The 20,934-nt window shown below is 33.5% G+C and overlaps 1 protein-coding gene and 1 pseudogene across 33 annotated transcripts in view; both read left to right on the top strand.

The window, feature by feature from the left end:
* GPHN (gephyrin) overlaps positions 1-20,934 on the top strand; it is a 428,300-nt gene that overhangs the window by 238,210 nt on the left and 169,156 nt on the right. The window lies entirely within an intron of this gene.
* Positions 1,192-4,699, top strand: LOC109448357 (elongation factor 1-alpha 1; annotated as a pseudogene).

Genomic DNA, 20,934 nt, shown 5'->3' with positions numbered 1-20,934 from the left:
TCTGCTTCCTTTGACAAATGATAACCAGAGCTATACATCAAAAAATATAATGTTCTAGTTTTTCAGACCTAGCATCCACAGAAAAGAATGAAGAAGAAGAAATAGGTACCAGAAAATAATAAAAAGGAAGGCCTATAATGTTATTAGTGCTCTTAAAGAAGTTTAGTCTGTGACTGCTTATTTGGCATTAACTTAATTAATGAGCTTCGTTGGTTCTGAATGCCCTGGTTTGTTGTCAGTGTTTTAGATCTCTACATGAGAATAGTCATTTGCAATATCTCTATGAACTGTTTGGCTGGTTTTTACAAGCTTTACAAATGTAAAATTTTTAAATTAATTTTGAAAGGGAGAGTCTAATTAACCTACTGAAGAGAAAAATCACAATTTCCCTTAGCTGGTTTGAATTCTGAGGCAATGTGGAACAATGTGGAATAAAGTAAAATTATGCAAGTTAAAATCACAAGAACTGGACATAAGCCCTGACTTTGCCACTTAACATTTGGGGTAGATTTAAGTTTCAGTTTCTCATCTATAACGTGGAAATAATAATTACCCTATATGTCACAAGGGTTATTTATTTGTACCTAATAATACATAAGGGGGGAAATTATAAATTTAGAGTTTAATAGTTATAGAATTCTTTCCAGATGCCAAACACTAGGCTTGGTGTTCAAGATGCAAATATAAATGGCTTGTTCCAACCCATAAAGAGTTTACAATCTAACTAGGGAGTTCTTTTTACTACTTCTTTACTTTTCTAACTCAATTATCGACTTCTTATGATCAGAAAATGAAACCTGATCAGTGTACTGACTCATCAATAGTTAGTTGCTAGAGATCTGATTACCAGTTTGCCAAACTAATCAACTTACTTTTTTAGGAAATAAGAGGCTTGAGGAATGCCTCTTATAAAGGATATTCCTTTGGTTGACTCGCCAGCAGCCATTTCCCACTTCCTCTTTCTAACACTGTACTGCGTTTCCAGCCATAATAGTTGGGGACTGTTGACTAAACCTCCAGGATATGTTCGCTTAATATACTCAGTATGTTCATTTCACATAGCCAGCTTTTAATTCTAGGAATACATAATTCAGGCCAATGGGAGTGAGTGGGGCTCATCTCTTAGGTTTTATTTATGCTACTGAGGATACAGACTCTCTGTTTCTTACTGGATATTAATATACAATCTCAAGAATTACCATCTTGGAACCATGAAAGGAATGCCTGTCAATAATGGTACCAACAGTAAAGAACAATGCTGAGAAATGGAAGAGAAAGAGAGGTGTTGGGTCCTGTTCACATGGTACTAACTACTTACTCAAGCCCCTGTTGAACTATACCTACCTCTTGACTTCTCAGTTACATGAGCCAATAAATTACTTTAAAAAAAAAAAACTAATTTGAGATAGAAACGGGTATACTGTTATCTGTACCCAAATAGCATATTAACTAATATACCTCAATATATACTGTCTTGTCAAAGAGTTGAAAAGTCTTTCTTATAATGACTGAAATATATCTAATAGGAATCCCTGAAGTTTCATATTTGAATGTGAATCCTGATTCAAAAGGGTAGAGAGTAGAGGAATGTGACACAAAGGAGAAAAAGAAGGAAAATAAATCCTGCCCCTCTGTAGTTACTAAATAAGTTTGAAGGTCTTTTCAAGGAAAATGGATCCAAATCTGAAGAAATTACAACTTTTCCTTTTCAGCCTCAAAGCAGCTGATAGGTTCAAAAACCCAAGTCATAATGACAGGCAAGGAGGAATTTGAGACAAACAGGGAAGATACCCATGGAGATACATAATAGGAAATCTTGTCTCACTGACAGAAATTAAATCTTCTAGAGAAGTTCAGCACAATAATGATGTTCCCCAATCTCTACTGGATACAAGAAAATCTGCTGCTTGCCCTGGGAAGAAAAAGAGTTGTTGATTTCCTTTTGCTAAAGGATATGGAGAAAACAATATGTTGAATTCAAATGGCCAGTCAAGAAGAGTCTATCTTCCTGGAACATTTATTTGGAACTTAAGAAATAAAATGCTAGTAATTAGCAACCTTCCACGCCTGTAGATTTGCCTGGGAAAAAAAAATAACACCATTACAAACATCCAGAGATACTTATTAAATTTTGATAAGAAAACTGAAGAATACACACACACACACACACACACACACACACACACACACAAACACACACAATTTCTTTCTATCCATGAGGATTTGGGTATATTAAAGTAATTATGTTTCAGTCACTCTTCTAAAGATCTTACATGTATCAACACTTTACATACATTGTCATTTTACTTATGAGAAAATGGAAGCACAAGCAGTTTAAAGACCTCTAGCTAGTGCTCAACTGCTATTCAAGTCCAGACAGTTTGGCTCATGAATTGGCATTTCTGAGGCCACAGTACCTCTCAGCACAAGAAAGAAAGAAACGGTAAAATTCTAGGAGATGACTAGCTAGTTATAAATTTCTCTCAAAAATGAGAATTGGGATTTTTGGACCTTGGTTTAAAATACTTGAATGATAAAATGCATTACACAGCCCAAGAATTATAAATAATAGAGTGTTTGTACTCTTGAAGTTTACTGAACCAAGTTCCACTGGTGCTCACAGGTTATTTAAGTTATAAGCACCAGTGGAGTCAGAAATATATTTAGATAAATCCATGAAGCCGAATACTCTGGAGAACACAGTGTGATATGTGTTAGAGGTTAATATTTTTAAAGGGTGAGTCATAATACAGCAATAAAATAAATCTGTGTGAAAGATTTTTATTTAACTAATTAATTAATGAGAGAACAGTAAGCTGTTAAACCAGTTCAAAGAAAAATTCAAAGGACTCACACATACATCAATAGTCACGAAGGCTAGCGTGAATTTATAAATAGATACGAAACTTAATATATACAGGGCAATAATCATTTCTTCTCAGGACAAATTTATTGGTGTTTCTGTAGACAAGAATAATTTCCCTTGCTTTTTCGCAATGGGTTTGTCGCCAGAACACAGGTGTCATGAAAACCATCGCTGAATCTAAGCCAGAATGGAAAGGGAAAAGACTCGTATCAACATCGTTGTCATTGAACATACCACTCCTGGGCATCTGATCTACAAATGTGGTGGAATCCACAAAAGGACCATCGAAAATTTTGAGAAGGAGGCTGCTGAGATGGGAAAGGGCTTCTTCAAGTCTGCCTGTGTCTTGGATAAACGGAAAGCTGAACGTGAGCATGGGATCACCACTGATATCTCCCTGTGGAAATTCAAGACTAGCAAGTATTATGTGACCATCGTTGATGCCCCAGGACACAGAGACTTTATCATAAACATGGTTGCAGGCACATCTCAGGCTGCCCGTGCTGTCCTGATTATTGCTGCTGGTGCTGGTGAACTTGAAGCAGGTATCTCCCAGAATGGGCAGACCCATGAGCATGCCTTTCTGGCTTACACACTGGGTGTGAAACAGCTAATTGATGGTGTTAACAAAATGGATTCCACTGAGCCACCTTATAGCCAGAAAAGTTATGAGGAAATCATTAAGGAAGTCAGCACGTACATTAAGGAAATTGGCTACAACCCTGACACGGTAGCATTTGTGCCAATTTCTGGATAGAATGGTGACAACATGCTGAAACCAAGTGCTAACATGCTTTGGTTCAAAGGTGGAAATCACCCATAAAGATGGCGATGCCAGTGGAACCATGCTGCTTGAAGCTCTGGATTGCATCCTGTCACCAACATGTCCAACTGACAAGTCTTTGCGTCTGCCTCTCCAGAGTGTCTACAAAATTGGAGGTATTGCTACTGTCCCTGCAGGCTGAGCAGAGACTTCTCAAACCCGGCGTGGTGGTCACCTTGGCTCCAGTCACTGATACAGCTGAAGTAAAGTCTGTTGAAATGCACCATGAAGCTCTGAGTGAAGCTCTTCTTGGGGACAGTGTGGGCTTCAATGTCAAGAATGTGTCTGTCAAAGATGTTTGTCGTGGCAGTGTGGCCGCTGACAGCAAAAATGACCCACCAGTGGAGGCAGCTGACTTCACAGTTCAGGTGATTATCCTGAACCACCCAGGCCAAATCAGTGCAGGATACACACCTGTGCTAGACTGTCACACAGCTCACATTGTTTACAAGTTTCCTGAGCTGAAGAAGATTGATTGTCGTTCAGGGAAAACGTTGGCAGATGGTCGAAGTTTCCGAAATCTGGTGATGCTGCTGCCATCGTTGATGTGGTTCCTGGCAAGCCCATGTGTGTTACGAGCTTCTCTGACTACCCTCCTCTGGGCCATTTTGCTGTTCCACGTGACATGAGACAGTTGCTGTGGGTGTCATCAAAGCAGTGGACAAGAAGATAAGGAGCTGGCAAGGTCACCAAGTCTGCCCAGAAAGCTCAGAAAGCTAAATAAGTATATATCCCCAATACCTGCCACCCCAGTCTTAATCAGTAGTGGAAGAACGGTCTCAGACTGTTTGTCTCAATTGGCCATTTAAGTTTAATAGTAAAAGACTGGTTTGTGATTACAATATTGTAAGACCTTTAGAAAGAAAAAATGTTTTGTGGACCATTTGGGTGTATTTTTGTTTGTTTGTTTTGTGTATGGCGCTTTATAAGTTAGTAGTTTTTAAAATCAGTACTTTTTAATGGAAACAACTTGACCAAAAATCTATCACTGAATTTTGAGACCCATTAAAACAAAGTTTAATGAGAAACCCGTGTGTTGTTTTGGTCAATACTGTAACTTCTTTACTACTTAGGTAAAAACTTTAAAAAAAGAGTTGCCTATAGCCTGCGTCTGGTGTTACATCTGCGGAAACTTTAGAATTTGATAATTCTGGGTTAACATTTTTTTTCTGGGTGGGAACTGAGGAATTTTTTCCCCCTGTTTTAAGGTAAGGAATCATCTCTTTACATAGTAAAAAGCTATGGGAGGGGTCTTTTTGGTGCAGCACTTCGTAAGTTACGACAGATAAGCAAAGAGTAACTTTGTTTATGTGTAAGCTAGTTTACAATGGCCAATTCTGTAATATTAAAGTCCACATGTTACATTTAAATTTTGTGTAGTTACATCAACATTGAGGAAACTTTTTGGTATGTCGAATGTTAGTTATCCAGTTATTAGAATGTGAATTCTTACATTTACAAAGAATGAAGTAGTTCAAAGAACCTAAAATGAGGCTTAAGTAGTATTGAGCACTGTCTCACTAAAGTTAATTGTATCCAGATTCTAGGAAAAATAAATGATACTGGGAGTTGAAAGAAAAAAGAATGATTTGCTTTAGTATCAGTTTCCTATAACTTGCAGAGTTGTAAAATACCGAAAAGCAATGAAAAGTGCAGATACTCCAGAGAGGCATACAGGTCAGAATATTTAATAACTTTTCTTGCCCATTTTCCTGACAACTCTCCCACCTACCCCTTCCACCCCACCCCACCCCCATGGTCATAATAATCTTAAAGATGATTTTTGAACACAAAAGAATGGTTGGTCTCATTAGTTTTGGGCCGTATTATTTATATAGGTGCAGCAAGATATTAAATAACCATGTAGCCTCAGTGAGTTCGCTTTGCAAATACAGAGACCGTAAAATTAACTTCTGTCTGGAAGTTTTCATGGGAAATCTCACATTTGACATTTAAAAGTGTCCATTTTGTGCCATTCCAAGATTAGGAAACCAGGCCCTAGAAATTCTCCTCACCCTATTTTACCTACAAGTACCTGTCATTTAGGTGAGTTTTTCTCTTCTCCAAGTCACCAAAATTTCATTACTGTGTATAGGTGACCCTCCTTATCACATATAAGGCTGAGACCCTCTATTCTAGGTACCAGGTCATGTCTCCTGGGAGGGCTTTGTAAAGACTGCCTTCATGAGTACAGCCAATATTTGTTCGAAAGTGGCAGTCCTGTCTGATTAAGTGACCACCATTTTCAAATTTGGCAGTCCAGATAAGTCCTTGGTGCCACCATCAATTTGTCTAATTACATCCTATTAAAAAGGAAGACGTTCTTATTAAATCTGTGGTAATCACTGTATTTCAAGAAAATATATGAGAAATGAGAGTTTCTGAATTCTGAGGGAGTCAGTGAGATTCAAATATCATTTTTAATGTTTCATTTTAGTTTTAAGAAATCAAAATTTGCTAAATTGTGTGGGTTATATATAGCTTAAGAGGAAAGAAAAAGAGCTTCCTCACATACCAGAAAATAAAACATTTGAAACAACATCAGTAATATTCCAAACAAATAGCCTGAAAAAAAATTCTTCAATTTATTCAGTCCTATGTAGTTAGTTCTCATTCCAGTGGATCTTAGCTTAGCAATCTGCTTTCATGAAGCTTCCAGCTTCTGGACTAAAAAGGGTTTTAGAAATACTCCGTCCACCTTTATAGTCTAAAAGTTGTCGAAGCAGTGTCACTTCAGAGGTCTGTACCCAAGAGTTTATTCTTTGAAGTATCAGTTGTTTGAAGTATCTGTCTGGTACAGTTCTTCATTGACTACACAAGCTCTGCACTGTAGTTTACGAGTATAGCATAACTTTCAGGCAAGCATCACAGAGACTTTATAGCTGTGGTTATTTACTGTAACCAATAATATCAGAATGGAAGAGAGTAAAATTCTCTGTTGGGGATAAAATATAACTATTTCAAGAGTTTTGAGCAGGTTTTCCCCTTACTGTAAAGCCACTATGGACAAGGGTGAATTGACAGTTTTCCAGAGACTTTACACAAAGCTTACAGTTTCTGAAACAGTAATGCACATTAATAACATATTACGTATATAAATTTGACCTAGAGAAGGCATATCTTTTGATATGCTAGCTCCCTATGATATTTATAATTTTAAGTCATCAAACAAATCTAAATACATCTTTCATCATTCTTTTTCTATGCTGAAAGAACAAATTTTTATAATTTCTAGGAGCCTGATGGGAAAACTCAAAGATAGTTTTATATGGAAAGGTATCCTGAAATTTTTTTTAAATTTGTTCTATATTTAGGATTCAATTTTGAGCACTTGATTTACGATAGGATCATGGATGCTTGAGAAATAATTTTTGGTTGCCTCTTTAGTAAAATGAAAATAAAACATTTTTAAAAGCATAAGAGGTAGCACAGTTGTTAAAAATTAGCTCTTTCATAAGTGAGGAACTTTAGATTTTTGTTTTTTCTCCTTATACTCAAGTATATAATAAAGTTAACATAGAGCACAGAAAATTATTCTGGTAAAACATAGCATCTCTGCTATCTAAGCAGATTACAGAGAATTAAAGGCACTAATTAGTAAGGTAAGGAAAAAAAAAACAATCAAAATTAAGTGAATTTTGTTGATATTTACCCCATTTGATAACTTATTTTCAGTCTCAGATATTAAAAATCAAAGGAAAAAAACTTCATTTTTCAACTTTTATTCTTTATTAGCTTCTTTCAGATTTTTTTTTTTTTTTTTAAGATTTTAGTGGGGAAAGAGAACAGGACTTTATTGGGGAACAGTGTGTACTTCCAGGACTTTTTCCAAGTCAAGTTGTTCTCCTTTCAATCTTAGTTGTGGAGGGCACAGCTCAGCAACAGGTCCAGTTGCTGTTGTTAGTTGCAGGGGGCGCAGCCCCCCATCTCTTGTGGGAGTCGAACCGGCAACTTTGTAGTTGAGAGCCCGGGCTCCAACCAACTGAGTCTTCTCACCTCCTGTGAGCTGAGCAGCAGCTCATTGACTTCATTCTAGTTGGGGAGGGTGCAGCTCGCTGGCCCATGTGGGTGGGAATTGAAGCGGCAGCCCCGTTGCCCAGAGCTTGCGTTCTAACCAGCTGAACCACCTGTCCGCCCCTCTTTCAGAAATTCTTGAATAAACTTTACTTTAAGACTGCAGTTCTTTCTCAGATGATCCACAAGATGAAAACAAATCTTTATAATAACATGATGATATAATTTATTTAACATGCGCTGTGTTAATCATTGCTTTTTTAAAATGAATTAACAAGTATTTATAATTTTTGTTTTGATTTATAATTTAAGTATTGATAGTTATAACCCACACGTACAAAACCTGTAGGAGTTCTAAATACATTTTAAATGTGTAAAGCATCCAGAGACCAAAAGTTAGGAAACTGCTGCTTTAGGACAAAACTTTTATATTCTCTATCACTATTGCTCTTAGAATAGTCTCAGCTACTCATATTAATTATAACTTTTAATGAAAATAAATCATTTCTATTTCACAGAGAGCACCTGGGAGATAGGTAACTAAGAACTATCTGACATATATGTAATTTTAGCAGACAGAAAAGCTCCAGAACATACATAATACAATTTTCTACATACAATCCTTTGACTGCTTGTTAAAGTAGCAAAAAGGAAAATGTTCACAAACATGACACAAAACCCTAGCATCTATCTAGCAAATAAAAATAAGGAAAAGTATATACACTTAAAATTATGATTAATAAATGCAACAAAGAAAAAAGAGACTATTTGGACTTTATCAAAATTAACAACTTTTGTATATCAAAGAACACTATCAAGAAAGGGAAAAGACAATCCACAGAATAGAAGAAAATATTTGCAAATCATGTATCTGGTGAGGATTAATAACTGGAATACATGAAGAACTGCAATTCAGTAACAAAGTGAAACAAAGAACTGAATTCAAAAAGGGGCAACAGATTTGAATAGGTATTTCTCCAAATAAGGTAAACAAATAAAAATATGTACACGGAAGGATACTCAACATCACTATTTATTAAGAAACTGCAACTCTAAATCATAAGGAAATACAACTTTACATCCATTAGGATGGTTATTATCAAACACGCGCGCGCGCACACACACACACAAATGTGTTGGCAAAGGATGTGGAGAAACTGGAACCCTTGTACATTGCTGAAGGAAATGTAAAATGGTGCAGCTACTGTGACAAACACTTTTATGGTTGGTCTAAAAGTTAAATATATGATCCAGCAATTCCACTTCTAGGTATAAACCAAAAAGAGTAGAAAGCAAGGACTAGTACACCAGTGTTCATAGCAGCATTATTCACAATGGCCAAAAGGTGGAAACCCAAATGTCCAATGATGGATAAACAAAATGTGGCATATACCCACAATGTTTATTATGCAGCCATAAGAAGAAATTGAGTTCTGATACATGCTACAACATGGATGAACCTTGAAAACATTATTCTGAGTTAAATAAGCCAGACGTAAAATGACAAATACTGTATGGTTCCACTTATACGCAGTACCCAGAATAATCAAATTCATAGAAACAGAAGATAAGATAGAGGTCATCAGCGGCTGGAGAAAGTGAGGGATTGGGAGTTATAGTGTAAAGGGTATAGAGTTTCTCTTAGGGATGATGGAAAAGTTCTAGAAATGGATAGTGCTGATGTTTGCATTACATTGTGAGTTTACTTAATGCCATTGAATTGTATACTTAAAAGTGGTTAAAATGGTAAATTTCATGTTACATTTCACCACAATGAAAAAATGTAATTAGTATTAGTAATCAATGTTTTTCAATTTTATCTTACTTAAAAATTATCTAGGCATCTAATGTTCATCCATTAATTAACTCAGCTTAATGTCAGTACAAATTTAAATTACCTAAAGATCATGGAAATCATCTTCAAACTGACATGCTAAAAACATGAATATTGTTGAAACAAAATTGTCAGGATGATTCAATATAGTCAAACATAAATATATTTTTCATAATTCTAAGTATTATGCAAAAGTAATGTTAACTTGTTTAATCAGTAAACCTCTATATGTTTACAACCCAAGAAAAACAAAACATGTAATTGTATTATATTTGACATGGATAAATTTTTTAAAATAATTTTTAAACCAAAATTATTAAGCTAGTAGTGTTTGCGAAAGATTTAACCCTAATTATATGAACTTGGATTTTTAAAATATTTATGAGTTAGTTTTGAGAAGATTTTTTTTAACCTTAAATAAACATTTAAGCATATTTGAAATGTTAGAAATTCAATTTCCTTATTTTGGGGAATTTCAGGAATAATTAACTTATTTAGGTATACATTTTTATCTATAAGCCAATCAGAACAAAGCTCCTTTAATAGACAATATAGTTTAATTCCTAATTTCCAGAGATTGGGAAACATTTCACACACACACTATAGGTAAGAGCCTTTCTGAATTGCAGACACACAAACACAGAGAGTTTATGGTTTCAATTCTATAACTTCAGCCTCAGGTCCAGAATAAACACAGAAACACAAAAATTCATCCCCACCAAAAGAAAAAAACAAAGACCTGTTCTTCCTAGAGGGCACCAAATTCTTAAATTGTTTTGAACTCAAAATGAAGAAGTAGACAAATAAAAAGGGCTAGAAACAGGATACTCTGTCATCTTTCACCCAATAGAGAATACAAATTTGTAATCTGTTTACAGAGGTCACCAAATGGTCAGACTATAAACCAAAGTCTCAAGCGTTGCTACCACCAATGAGCAATAATTTCCTGGCAGTACACAGACTAGAAACAAAGACAAAACACAAGTCAATATAATGGGGTATTTTAAAGTTTTTTTTAAACCTAGAGAAACAGACAGTTATTTAAGTAAAATTCTGTTGGCATTTGGGATTCAGCTATGGTTGCCAAGAACAAAAATACCTATGGGCTTCAGCGATTGCTTTAAAAGTGCACTCCTCTAGCAGCACAGTATATCTGGTTCTATAAGATGAATCTACTGGGCCTCTCAGTGGATGATCTCTAAAATTGTTAAAATATAATTTTTTAAAGGTAAAATTTTATTACAAATGCCAAGTAACTACATATCAAGGATGTTAGATCAATCATTCATTAATGAGGGAACCAGAAAGATGTTACAACTGGTTCACAGGAAAATTCAAATACCGGGGGTGCCAAAAAAATGTATATGTGACACTTGGTCAATGTTGTTCAAGCAGTAGTTTGCTATAATCAGAAGTGTCTGGACGCTGATGGTAACCACTTTGAGCACCTCTTGTAATTGCAGAAGTCAAATGTGACTTGTATTCTTTCATTATCGGAATATATTGAGGATTACAATTTTAATACAGTTTTCCTCTCTATATAGACATTAGGAGTGCTGAAATGAATTTACAGATAGATGCAAACTTGGTCATTATCTGCAAGGCAGTCCATTGCACTTCCATGGAACAAAAGATTTGGACAAAAAACATTTACATTACTATTGGTGTTTATAATTTAGACTTGTAAAATAGCTAGAAGACTGAACGGTACAAATCCAGAATGATCCCCTGCACAGGACACCTAGTAGTACTTTTTGTCCATTTCAAAATCTTTCACAGTTTTTCCTAACACAAAAGGAATATAATAATGCATGGATGTATACAAAAAATAGTAAAATTTTGTTCAAGATGTCCATGTGCCTAATGTGCATTTTGTTGTTTATACTATTATTTGTTTGTTTCTACTTATATGGATGCCACATAGCAGGATTTTGGAGACAACTATATGATCTTTAATAATAAATGAATGTTTTGTTTTCTCAAAATCTGAATTAGAAAAGCCAGAAAATTTTTATATTACTACCATAGTTGTTAATAAAGGAATTGGCTTGTTAGGATATTTTTTCCTAATATTGACCTTTGAGTAATATTGTGGACTAATTATGTATGTATGTGTGATTGTGTGATGAACTAGTAGTAATTATTATGTGGGCAAATATATATTGTCGTAAGTTTTTCACAGAACTTACTATTATTTTATCAATAAAATAAATAGGAAGCTATATGGAAATAAACTACATAGACCTTTTTCAAATACGGGGAGCAGTATGCATCGTACTTTACTTAACATGAGCTTTGGCGTCTGATAGTTCTGTCAATTATTAGCTCTGACATTGGGTGAATTGCTTCTTTATAAACCCCGTCTTCTCTAAAATAGGAATAATAATGATATTAACTTCATTATTACTTCATGAGTATTGTGTGAATATTCAAATAAGAAAATGGATGTAAAAGCACTTAACATAGTATCTGGATAAAAGTAAACATTCAATATTAGGAGGGTTGATATCCTCACTGATACTAACAACTTAACCTTCAGATGTTACTTACAATTCTCTGTTCACACCTCTTTCCTTTGCCCAACTGAACAGTCCATTCTTTTTCTTTCTTGTTCAACATTTAGTCATTTTTTAAGGGCCTAGCTCAGTGAGAGGTTCTTACATTTTTATAAATGGTGACCTCCTTTGGGAATGTGATTAATGTTGCTGCCCCTCTCCAAAGGCCCATACACACAAAATTGAGTATAAATGTTCTTAACCCCACTTTTTCCCTGGCTGATTTCTATTTATTCTTTCTGTCCCAATTTAATTATCTGTCATAGAAAGACTTGTCAGATCTACCTCCTCCAACCTAAATTTTTCTTGTACTTATTCTCTCTCATAGCACCTTGTTCTTTCCATTTATAGAACTTATCACAATTTACAATTACGTGTTTATTTATGTAGTTGATTTCTATGTATGTATGTAGACTGTAAGCGCAAATAATTGTCACATCTCTTAGTTTATATGCTTGTCTAACATCTAGCAGAGTTTGCCACATAGTATATACTGTATAAATATTTGTTAAATATGTTCCATGAAAAAATGCAATGCATCATCATCCATCTCTAAGGAATAGGTGTCCATTAAGTAATTTCACAAGACAGTTATAAAAAAACAAAATAAGGGGAATTTAATCGATAATAGTGTGATAACTTTGCACAGTGACAGATGGTTACTAGACTTAGTGTGGTGATCACATTGTAAAGTATATAAATGTCAAATCACTATGTTGTATCCCTGAAATTAATATTGTATGCCAACTATAATAAACATAAATAAATAAACTAAGATATATTTAGTAATGCTATGATGTATAAGGACTCCTCCATGAAATACACAAATAATCAGCATATTCTTTCCCTATAGTAAGCCAATATTTTAAGCGACTAGCAATAATGATAATAGATAATTTTTGAATGCTAACTCTATAACCTACACTATTCCAAATGTTTTATTTATACCATCAGAAATTGATACCTTAATGCAGATATCATCAGTAAGATTATACCTTTTAATTTTCCTGGAAAGCAAATTTATATGGGAAAACAAATCATGATAAGGAATCTGGATAGTACCATTGAGAACAACCAATATTCTGAATAATTTTAAGCATTGGGAGAATAATTTTAATAAGTATAAATAGTCCTTGTAAAGAAACAAACTCATATTTAAAATTTTACATTTGTAGAAAAATATAATCATATATGTTTACTCTCTGACCAAAATCATAAAGTGTGGATTTTCTTTATATATATATGAATCATAAATTCTTGTAGATTTTGTTTTGTATCATTGATTTTAATCTAAATTCAGGTCTTCACATTTATTCTTGTTAAATTTCATTTTGCTACTTCTAGTTAATCACTCTACCCTAAAGAGATGTTTTTAAAATCTCTATTGGCCATTCAGTATACTACCTGTCTTTGCTAGCTCTGTCACTTACAGATACGCGTATGTTAGCCATGCTTTCATTCAAGTCACTGATAGAACTTTTTTTTTTTCAGATAGACTAGTGCACATACTACGAGAAACCCTACTGGTTATTATAATTGCTTAACCAGCTAACATATATTTCTCTTCTAACCCTTCAAAACCAACTTTATCTTGTCCACAAGGTTTTTACGAATAGTTGGTCAGATACTTTACTGAACTCAAGATACACTGGTTTGACAGTTTTGTTATTTAATAAAATTTTAATTATACTTAACCACAGCCTCTAACGGATTAGTACCAGAAGCTATGGGAGGATACATGATGTATATTTTCTGAAAGACCCCATTTAGGTATTCATAAGTCATCTGTTTTTATTATTCAGATCCTATATTGTATACTGAGATATCTAGTAGAATTTTTAGAAAATGCAACCTACCTTAAAAATCTTTAATCGGAGAAGTTATTAGGAGAGAGTACACGTGATGAAGGTAACCACCAAACTAGACAAGGATTCCAAAAGTCTTACCAATGGAGACTGACAAATCATGACTGGAAACCATACTTCATATATGGCTGCTTTAGGAGGCTGACTCCAGTTTGTTGCAGGTTGACTCAGTTTGTTCTCCAGCTACACAAAATTAAATCCAAATAACAGATAGATCTTCAACTATATTAGCCTTGCTACTTTTCTATAAGTTTAAACATTTTTCACACAAAAAAAATTTGAAATGGTAAAAATAATGATTTGAAGGGGGAATGTATGCTCACTTACTTTCCTTAATTTCCTTTGCCTCACAATACAAGTTTGTGTGCTTTCACTATTGACATTCTTACTGACATTTCAATAGACCACGGAGTTCAAAAAGGAAAATGATACTTTGGCTCTATATACTGATTTTGATAGTGTAACTCTCCATTTCTTCTTTTAGAAATGTTCGTCCAATCAATCAAAATTATCCTTAGGACAATAAGAGCAGTGTAGGTAGAAAGAATCAGCACTGTTCCCAAGAACGTATGTATTCCCATTATAATTTCCCTTAATGAGGAAAATTCTATTGTTTAATAATTCACACTTGAAATTACATTGCATATCTACAGAGAGTTTTAGATCAACTGGAACAAATTGTTTTCTCCATGCTATCAGTTGCATAAGATGATAGGAATACAGATTAGCTCTAAAAGTAGGAATATTATTTCTTTTGTAAGTGATTTGGCACGTTTCCTTCTCATTTGTGCTGACTTAACCCACTACAAATTCTGCTTACTATAGATAAAGTCTCACTACTCCTGGCAAGTCTTTGGTTCATTTCTTATGTACATTGATGAGTTGCAATTTTCAGACCTTTACCTTTTTTCACCTCCTCATTCCCCTCTTCTCTCCTCTTGCTTCTTGGTATGTTAAAATAAAGACCATCAGGGTTAAACAACTATCCTTTGTAAACTATTTTTCTAAGTTAATACTTTGTTTCATTCTTTCTATCTCAAAGAGAGCTTGTAATTCTCAAGTTAATGACTGCTTTTACTATTTTATTATTAACAACTGTGTACGAGACATTGTGCTCATTCTTTTAAGTTTCTCTAGCTGCTGAGTATACTGACCACTTCTCAATTTTTGAAACCATCTCTCACATGGTTTTCACTACAAAATTTTAAAAAATTATATATGAAATACATAAATACGTTCTCCTTACTTAAAAAGGAAAATGAAACATAGGTAAGATTAACATTCATTTGAACCACCCTCTCATCTCATCCTCATTTGCCTTTACATTCTCCCAGAAGCAAACACTTTTTAATTAGTTAGAGGGGTATCCTTCAAAACTTTTCTATATTTTTCTGTACAAATGTAGTAAATAAAATCCTAACCGTTTATAAGTGGTGTGTGTGTGTGTGTGTGTGTGTGTGTGTGTGTGTGTGTGTAATTAAGAGGAGAGAGATTCTTGACAAGCTGCTTCTAAAATTTTATAGACTGGAAATGCAAAGGGTCAAAAAAAACCAAGATACTCTTGAATAAGAAAGCGAACAAAGTAGGGAGACCTGGTCTATAAATATCAAGACTTAAAATGATATAATTAAAGTAGAGCACTCTTGGTACAAGAATCAACACTTAGACCAATGGAATACAAAACCAACACACATATCGACATTTTGTATGTCACAGAGTTTGTACTACACATTAATGGAGAAAGTCTTTTTTAAATGAATGATGCTGGTACAACAGGCTGTACATATGAAAAAAATGAAATTGGTCCCCCTCTCTCATACAACATACAAAATTTAATTCTAAGTTTAGTAGAGGCCTAAATATGAAAGGCAAAACTATAAAGTCTTTGTATGTTGATATATGACAACTATTTCATTATGCTAGAATAGGGAAGACTTCTTTCTTAAATTTATTGAATTAAATTGACATAAAATTAATCATTTTAACCATTTCAAAATGTACAATTCAGTGGCTTTTAGTATATTCACAATGTTGTACAAAAATCACCTCTATCTAATTTCAGAATATTTAATCAACCCCCCCCCAAAAAAAAAAAAAATGGCATAACCATTAAGCTGTCACTCTGCGTATCCTCTTTATCCCCTGGCAACCACCAGTTTACTTTTTTTCTCTCTAGATTTGCCTTCTCTGGACATTTTATATAAATGGAATCATACAATATGTGGCTTTTCATATGTGGCTTCTTTCGCTTATCATCATGTTTTCAATGTTTCATTCGTATTGTAGCATGTATCAGTGCTCCTTTTGTATGCCTGCACAATATTCCCTTGTATAGATGTGTGTGTAAAACACATAGCCATTGATCAATTGATGGGTATTTGGGTTGTTTCCACTTCTTGGGTATTAAAATAATGCTGTTACGAGCATCCATGTACAAGTTTTTATTTTAATTCTCTTGGATATACACCTAAGAGTAGAATTGTTAGGTCATATGATAATTCTGTTTAATTTTTTGAAGAATTACCAAACTCTTTTCCATGTAGCTGCACCATTTTACATACCAACAATAGTGTATGAGGTTTCCAGTTTCTCTACATGCTCGACAACATTTGTTGTTTTCCTTTTTTTAAGATTTAAAGCCATTGAGTGGATGTGAATTGGTATCTCATTGTGGTTTTGATTGATTTGCATTTCCTAATAAATAATGATGATGAACATCTTTTTGTTTCCTTTGTTGGCTATTTGTATACCTTCTTTGGAGAAATGTCTATTCGATTCTTTTGCCTATATTTTTAAAATGAGGCTTTTTGGGGGGGTGGGTGGTTATTTGTCTTCTATTGTTGAGTTGTAAGTGTTCTTTATATGTTCTGGATACTAGACCCATGTCATGTGTATGATTTGCAAATATTTTTTCCCATTCTATAGGTTGTCTTTTCAACCTTTCTTAACAATGTGTTCTTTGATGAACAGAAGTTTTTAATTTTGATGAAGTCCAATTTGTCTAAATTTTCTTTTGTTTCTTATGCTTTTAGTATCATATCCAAAATCCAAGGTAATAAATATTTACCTCTATGTTTTCTTCTAAGAACTTTATCATTTTAGCTCTCACATTTAGCCTTTGTTTATTTTGAGATAATTTTTTATAGGGTGTGAGGTAAGAGTTCAGCTTCATATTTTGAATGTGAATATCCAGTTGTTCTGGCACAATTTATTGAAAAGACTGTTCTTTCCCATTAATTGTCTTGGCACCTTTGTTAAAAATCAGTTACCCATACAGGTAAGAGGATTTATTTCTGGCTTTCAATTCTATTCCATTTAATTATATGTCTCTTCTTATGCCAACACTACACTGTTTTGATTACTGTATCTGAGAAGTAAGTTTTGAGATTGGAAAGTCTGAGTTCTTCAACTTTCTGTTTCGGATCAGTTTTTCTATTTCTGCAAAAAATTCTATTGGAATTTGATAGGGATTGCATTGAATCTGTGGATCCTTTTAGGTAGTATTGCCTTCTTAACAATATATGTTTTCTTATTTATGTCTTTTATGTTTTGTAATTTTCAGTGTTCAAGTCTTGGACCTCCTTGGTTACATTTATTCCTTAGTATTTTATTGTCTTTGTTGCTATTGTAAATGAGATTACTTTCTTAATTTTTTTTTTTAATTTTTCAGTGTTAGTGTATAAAAATACAACCGATTTTTGTGTGCTCTTCATATCCTGCAACTTTGCTGAATTTATTAGCTCTAACAGTTCTGTGGATTCTTTAAGATTTTATATACAGAGGGTGCCAAAAAAAATGTATGCACATGACTTGTATTCATCTTTTCTTACCAGTATATATTAAGTATTACAATTTTAATTCACTTTTTTCTTTCTTAAAATGTGTATTTTTGTCACCCTCTATATATACATTTTAAAAAAGGAAAAAACTGTATTAAAATTGTAAAACTCAATATATACCAATAACAAAAGATGAATACAAGTCATGTGTATACATTTTTTGGCACCCCCAGTCAATATGATCATATTATCTACAAGTAGAGATAGTTTTACTACTTCCTTTCCAAATTGGATGCCTTTTATTTCCTTTTCTTGCCTAATTTCCCTGGCTAGAACTTCCAGTACAATGTTGGAAAAAAAAGTATTGGAGTAACATCCTTGATCCTGATCTTGGGGGAAGATTTCAGTCTTTCATCATTAAGTAGAATGTTAACTATGGGTTTTTCATAAATGCCCTTTAATCAGGTTGGGGAAGTTACCTTCTATCCCTCGCTTTCTTAGTGTTTTTATCATGAAAGGGTGTTATACTTTGTAAAATGCTTTTTCTACATCAATTGAAATAATCATTTTTTTCATTCTATTAATTTGTTGTGTTTTATAAATTATATGGCTTACATTGAACCACTCTTACATTCATGGAATAAATCCCACTTGGTCATGGTATGTAATCCTTTTAATTTGCTGTTGGATTCAGTTTCCTAGTATCTTGTTTAGGATGTTTGCATCTATGGATGCAACATCCATATGATGTATGCATCTATAGTCAAAAGTGATATTGGTCTGTAGTTTCCTTTCCCTGTGTTTTCATAGGTATTTGGTACCACGGTATTACTGGCCCCAAAAATGAGTTTAGGACATGTTCCCTCCTCTTCTGTTTTATGCAAGAGTTTGTGAAGGATTTAACCCTTCTGTAAATGTTTGATAGAATTCTTTAGTGAAACCATCTGGTTACTTTTTGCATGGAATATCTTTTTATATTATTTCACCTTCAACCTATTTGTGTCTTTGGATCTCAGGCATACTTGGATCATTTTTTTAACCCACTTCAGCCAGTCTCTGCCTTTTAATTGGATCATTTAATCCATTTACATTTAATGTAATAACTGTTAAGGTGAGGTTTCTTCCAGTTTCCAGTTTGTTTTCTATATGTCTTTTATATTTTTTGTTCTTCATTTCCTTCATTACTTCCTTGTTTTTTGATTAATAGATATTTTCTAGTGTACCAATTTGATATTCCTCTAATTTCTTTTGCCAAATGTGTTTTAGTTATTTTCTTAGCAGATAACTGGAGGTTACAATTAACATCTTAATTTTTAACAACCTGGTTTGAATTAATACCAAGTTAGTTTAAATATTATACAAAAACTTTGCTCCATTTCCCTCACTTGTTATTTTCACAAATTATATATTTATACATTGTATGCCCATGAAAAAAGATTTATAATTATTGTTTTATGTTCTTTTCTTTTTAAATCATATAAGAAAAATGCAGATTTACCATCCAAAATATACAGTACTGATTTTTATATTTACCTATGCACAGTACCAATGTTGTTTATTTCTTCATGTGAGTTCCAAATTACTGTGTAGTGTTTTTTTGTTTTTTTTCATTTCAGCCTGGAATCCCTTTAGCATTTATTGTAGAGTGGGTCTACTAGCATTGAACTCTCTCAGTTTTGTTTATGAAAATGTCTCGATATCTTCTTTTTTTAAAAAATACTTTGCCAGATATAAAATTTATAGTTCACAGATTATTTTTCTTTCTATGTCATCCCACTGCCTACTGATACCTAGGGTTTCTCTTGAGAAATCAGCTGTTATTCTTATTGAGGATCCCTTATATGAATGAGTTGCTTCTCTTTTGCTGATTTCAGGGTTTTGTCTTTCATTCTTGACAGCTTGATTATAATGTGTCTTCGTATAGATCTGAGTTTTTTCATCTTGCGATTGTTGAGCTTCTTGAATGTGTAGATTTATGTCTTCTTCAAATTTGGAAAGTTTTCTGGCATTATTTTTTCAAATATTATCTCTGCCTCTTTCCTCCATTTCGGGAACTCCCATTATACACATTTTGGTATTCTTATTCATGTCGCATAGGTTTCTTAAACCCGATTTATTTTTCTTCATTCCTTTTACTTTTCCTAAAACTTGCTATACTAAATTGATTTATCTTCATGATTCATTAATTCGTTTTTATTCTTGTTTAAATATCATGCTGAACCCAACTCTCCAAGTGAATTTTTAAGTTTTAGTTATACTTTGCAACTTTTGAATTTCTATTTGGTTCCCTTTTAGGATTTCTGTCTTTTTATTGATATACCCTATTGCTAAGACATCATTCCTATGCTTTCTTTAGTTCTTTGCCCATGGTTTCCTTTAGCACTTTGAGTGTATTTTAAATACTTCATTTAAAATTGTCGTCTACCCAGTCCAATGTCTGGACTTTCTTAAGAACAATTTATTTTTATTTATTCTTGTACGGTGCATAATTTTTTGTTTTTTTGCATACCTTATAATTTTTGTTGAAAACTGAATGCTTTGAATACTTTTTTTATTAGTTGCTTTGAATATTTTAAGTGGCAACTCTGGAAATCAGATTCTTCCCCTTCCCAAGAGTATGTTATTTCTGCTTTTTATAATTGTTTTTTATTTGTTGATTAACTTTTCTGGCGATATATACAAATATCAGTGGTACTATATAGCTCCTCTAAATTAGACTACCTCAATTTCTTTAAAATATTTATCACAATTTAGTACTCAAATGTACTGGCAGATGGAGCCATATTTCTTCTCAGAATTCCCATTGCTTTTCATCTTAGTTATGGGGATATTTTTCATAAATCACATAAATTGTCAAGCCCTGAAATGGTGACAGTACCATTGGTACTGAGGATGTTGGTATGGAAAAAATAAAAGAGCTTCTGTGGAAGTAGTATTATGTCCTTTGTGAGAAAGAGATGATGCATAAGATCAGGAGCACCTTTCTAGTCACAAAATCTGGCTGCTGCTTCCTTTTTTTCAAGTAGTAAGTGATATTTGTTGATGAATGTTAATTGCTTATTCTTTTATCACATGTTTCCCCCTCTTCTGCACAAAACTTGAAAGTGGTCAAGTTCTCACTTTGAGATTAGGAGACCTATGTCTATTAGCAGTAGCCCAGAATATGAACTAAATTATGCATAGCCCAAAATAATAAAT

This window comes from Rhinolophus sinicus, linkage group LG03 (genome assembly GCF_036562045.2).
Source record: "Rhinolophus sinicus isolate RSC01 linkage group LG03, ASM3656204v1, whole genome shotgun sequence".
NCBI classification, from domain to species: Eukaryota; Metazoa; Chordata; class Mammalia; order Chiroptera; family Rhinolophidae; genus Rhinolophus; species Rhinolophus sinicus.
The sequence above is the reverse complement of the archived record's forward strand: the minus strand, read 5'-3'. Positions and strand labels throughout refer to the sequence as shown.